Raw genomic sequence first — 5,148 nt, forward strand, 5'->3', positions numbered from 1 at the left:
CGGTTTAAGCCTCTTTCGGGACAAAATGGGTATAAGTGGTGTCTAATCACACCATATTCAACCCGAACTCTTATAATTAGTCAAATGCATTGGATTGTTACATATTTTTACCCTTGAAAGAGTAACATAGCTGCTTACTGCTTCAAATCAATATTTCTCTCGGTTTTAGCCTGTTTTCTCGGTTTAAGCATGTTTTGGGATAAAACGAGTTTAAGTGTTGTCAAAACACTCCAAATTCATCCCGAACTCTTACAATTAGTCAAATGCATTGGAATGTCACACATTCTTACCTTAGAAACAGTAACAATGCTTTTTACTGCTTAGCATCAATGTTTTTTCGGTTTTAGCCTCTTTCAGGACAAAATGGGTATAAGTGGTGGCTAAACACTCCAACTTCATCCCGAACTCTTATAATTAGTCAAATGCATTGGATTATTATATATTTTGACCCTGTAAATAGTAACATTTCTGTTTACTGCATCGAATCTATGTTTTTCTCGGTTTTAGCCTATTTTTTGGTTTAAGCCTGTATTGGGATAAAACAGGTTTAAGTGTTGTCTAAAATACTCCAAATTCATCCCGAAATTTTACAATTAGTTAAATGGATTGGAATGTCACACATTCTGATTTCTGACCCTAGAAACTGTAACAAAGCTGTTTTCTCGGCTTTAGCCTGTTTCAGGACAAAATGGGTATAAGTGGTGTCCAAACAATCAGAATTCAACCCGAACTCTTATAATTAGTCAAATGCATTGGATTGTTACATATTTTAACCATAGAAAGAGTAACATAGCTGTTTACTTCTTCAAATCAATGTTTCTCTCGGTTTTCGCCTGTTTTCTCTGTTTAAGCATGTTTTGGGATAAAACGGGTTTAAGTGTTGTCTAAACACTCCAAATTCAACCAAAACTCTTATAATCAGTCAAATGCATTGTATTGTAACATATTTTGACCCTAGAAATAGTAACACAGCTGGTTACTGATTCGAATCAATGTTTTCTCTCGTTTTTAGCCTATTTTTCGGTTTAAGCCTGTTTCGGGACAAAATGGGTATAAGTGGTGTCTAATCACACCATATTCAACCCGAACTCTTATAATTAGTCAAATGCATTGGATTGTTACATATTTTTACCCTTGAAAGAGTAACATAGCTGTTTACTGCTTCAAATCAATATTTCTCTCGGTTTTAGCTTGTTTTCTCGGTTTAAACATGTTTTGGGATAAAACGGGTTTAAGTGTTGTCTAAACACTCTAAGTTCATCCCGAATTCTTACAATAAGTCAAATGCATTGGAATATCACACATTCTAACCCAAGAAACAGTAACAACGCTGTTTACTGCTTAGAATCAATGTTTTCTCTGGGTTTAGCCTATTTTTCGGTTTAAGCCTCTTTCGAGACAAAATCGGTATAAGTGGTTTCTAATCACACCATATTCAACCCAAACTCTTATAATTAGTCAAATGCATTGGATTGTTACATATTTTTACCCTTGAAAGAGTAACGTAGCGGTTTACTGCTTCAAATCAATGTTTCTCTCGGTTTAAGCCTGTTTTCTTTGTTTAAGCATATTTTGGGATAAAACGGGTTTAAGTGTTGTCAAAACACTCCAAATTCATCCCGAACTCTTACAATTAGTCAAATGCATTGGAATGTCACACATTCTAACCCTAGAAACAATAACAACGCTGTTTACTGCTTAGAATCAATGTTTTCTCGGTTTTAGTCTGTTTCAAGACAAAATGGGTATAAGTGGTGTCTAAACACTCAAAATTCATCCTAACCTCTTATAATTAGTCAAATGCATTGGATTTTTACATATTTTGACCCTAAAAAGAGTAACTTAGCTGTTTACTGCTTCAAATCAATGTTTTCTCTCGGTTTTAGCCTATTTTCTCGGTTTAAGCATGTTTTAGGATAAAATTGGTTTAAGTGTTGTCTAAACACTCCAAATTCATCCCGAACTCTTACAATTAGTCAAATGCATTGGAATTTCATACATTCTGACCCTAGAAACAGTAACAATGCTGTTTACTGCTTAGAATCAATGTTTTCTCGGTTTAAGCCTGTTGCAGGACAAAATGGGTATAAGTGGTGTCTAAACACTCCAAATTTATCCCGAACTCTTATAATTAGTCAAATGCATTGGATTGTTACATATTTTTACCCTTGAAAGAGTAACATAGCTGTTTACTGCTTCAAATCAATATTTCTCTCGGTTTTAGCCTGTTTTCTCGGTTAAGCATGTTTTGGGATAAAACGGGTTTAAGTGTTGTCTAAACACTCCAAATTCAACCAAAACTCTTATAATCAGTCAAATCAATTGTATTGTAACATATTTTGACCCTAGAAAGAGTAACACAGCTGGTTACTGATTCGAATCCATGTTTTCTCTCGGTTTTGCCTATTTTTCGGTTTAAGCCTCTTCCGGGACAAAATGGGTATAAGTGGTGTCTAATCACACCATATTCAACCCGAACTCTTATAATTAGTCAAATTCATTGGATTGTTACATATTTTGACCCTAAAAAGAGTAACTTAGCTGTTTACTGCTTCAAATCAATGTTTCTCTCGGTTTTGCGCATGTTTTCTCGGTTTAAGCCTCTTTTGGGATAAAACGGGTTTAAGTGTTGTCTAAACACTCCAAATTCATCCCGAATTCTTAGAATTAGTTAAATGGATTGAAATTTCAGACATTATTACCCTAGTAACTGTAACAATGCTGTTTATTGCTTAGAATCAATGTTTGCTCGGCTTTAGCCTGTTTCGGGACAAAATGGGTATAAGTAGTGTCCAAACTATCCAAATTCAACTCGAACTCTTATAATTAGTCAAATGTATTGGATTGTTACATATTTTAACCGTAAAAAGTGTAACATAGCTGTTTTCTGCTTCAAATCAATGTTTCTCTCGGTTTTAGCCTGTTTTCTCGGTTTACCCCTGTTTTGGGATAAAACGGGTTTAAGTGTTGTCTAAACACTCCAAATTGAATCCAAACTCTTATAATCATTCAAATGCATTGTGTTGTTACATCTTTTGACCCTGGAAAGAGCAACACAGCTGTTTACTGCTTCAAATCAATGTTTCTCTTGGTTTTAGCCTGTTTTCTCGGTTTAAGCCTGTTTTTGGATAAAACGGGTTTAAGTGTTGTTTAAACACTCCAAATTAATCCCGAACTCTTACAATTAGTTTAATGGATTGTAATTTCACACTTTATGACCCTAAAAACTGTAACAATGATGTTTACTGCCTAGAATCAATGTTTTCTCGGCTTTAGCCTGTTTCGGGACAAAATGGGTATAAGTGGTGTCCAAACAATCCAAATTCAACCCGACCTCTTATAATTAGTCAAATGCATTGGATTTTTACATATTTTGACCCTAACAAGAGTAACTTAGTTGTTTACTGCTTCAAATCAAAGTTTCTCTCGGTTTTCGCCTGTTTTCTCGGTTTAAGCCTGTTTTGGGATAAAACGGGTTTAAGTGTTGTCTAAACACTCCAAATTCATCCCGAACTATTACAATTAGTTAAATGAATTGAAATTTCACACATTATGACCCTAGAAACTGTAACAAAGCTGTTTATTGCTTAGAATCAATGTTTGCTCGGCTTTAGCCTGTTTCGGGACAAAATGGGTATAAGTGGTGTCTAAACACTCCAACTTCATCCCGAACTGTTATAATTAGTCAAATGCATTGGATTATTATATATTTTGATCCTGGAAAGAGTAACATTGCTGTTTACTGCTTCAAATCTATATTTTTCTCGGTTTTAGCCTATTTTTCGGTCTAAGCCTGTTTTGGGATAAAACGGGTTTAAGTGTTGTCTAAAACACTCCAAATTCATCCCGAACTCTTACAATTAGTTAAATGGATTGGAATGTCACACATTCTGATTTCTGACCCTAGAAACTGTAACAAAGCTGTTTACTGGTTAAAATCAACGTTTTCTGGGCTTTAGACTGTTTCGGGACAAAATGGGTATAAGTGGTGTCCAAACAATCCAAATTCAACCCGAACTCTTATAATTAGTCAAATGTATTGGATTGTTACATATTTTAACCGTAAAAAGAGTAACATAGTAGTTTACTTCTTCAAATCAATGTTTCTCTCGGTTTTCGCCTGTTTTCTCTGTTTAAGCCTGTTTTGGGATAAAACGGGTTTAAGTGTAGTCTGAACACTCCAAATTCAACCCAAACTGTTATAATTAGTCAAATGCATTGTATTGTTACATATTTTGACCCTAGAAAGAGTAACATAGCTGTTTACTGCTTCGAATCAATGTTTTCTCTTGGTTTTAGCCTGTTTTCTCGGTTTAAGCATGTTTTGGGATAAAACGGGTTTAAGTGTTGTCTAAAACACTCCAAATTCATCCCGAACTCTTATAATTAGTCAAATGCATTGGATTGTTACATATTTTTACCCTTGAAAGAGTAACATAGCTGTTTACTGCTTCAAATCAATGTTTCTCTCGGTTTTAGCCTGTTTTCTTTGTTTAAGCATGTTTTGGGATAAAACGGGTTTAAGTGTTGTCAAAACACTCCAAATTCATCCCGAACTCTTACAATTTGTCAAATGCATTGGAATGTCACACATACTGACCTTAGAAACAGTAACAATGCTGTTTACTGCTTAGAATCAATGTTTTTTTGGTTTTAGCCTCTTTCAGGACAAAATGGGTATAAGTGGTGTCTAAACACTCCAACTTCATCCCGAACTCTTATAATTAGTCAAATGCATTGGATTATTATATATTTTGACCCTGGAAAGAGTAACATTGCTGTTTACTGCATCGAATCTATGTTTTTCTCGGTTTTAGCCTATTTTTGGTTTAAGCCTGTTTTGGGATAAAACGGGTTTAAGTGTTGTCTAAAACACTCCAAATTCATCCCGAACTCTTACAATTAGTTGAATGGATTGGAATGTCAAATATTCTGATTTCTGACCCTAGAAACTTTAACAAAGCTGTTTACTGGTTAAAATAAACGTTTTCTCGGCTTTAGCCTGTTTCAGGACAAAATGGGTATAAGTGGTGTCCAAACAATCCAAATTCAACCCAAACTCTTATAATTAGTCAAATGCATTGGATTGTTACATATTTTAACCGTAAAAAGAGTAACATAGCTGTTTACTGCTTCAAATCAATGTTT

Source organism: Camelina sativa, chromosome 1 (assembly GCF_030686135.1).
Source record: "Camelina sativa cultivar CO46 ecotype springtype chromosome 1, ASM3068613v1".
Lineage (NCBI taxonomy): Eukaryota > Viridiplantae > Streptophyta > Magnoliopsida > Brassicales > Brassicaceae > Camelina > Camelina sativa.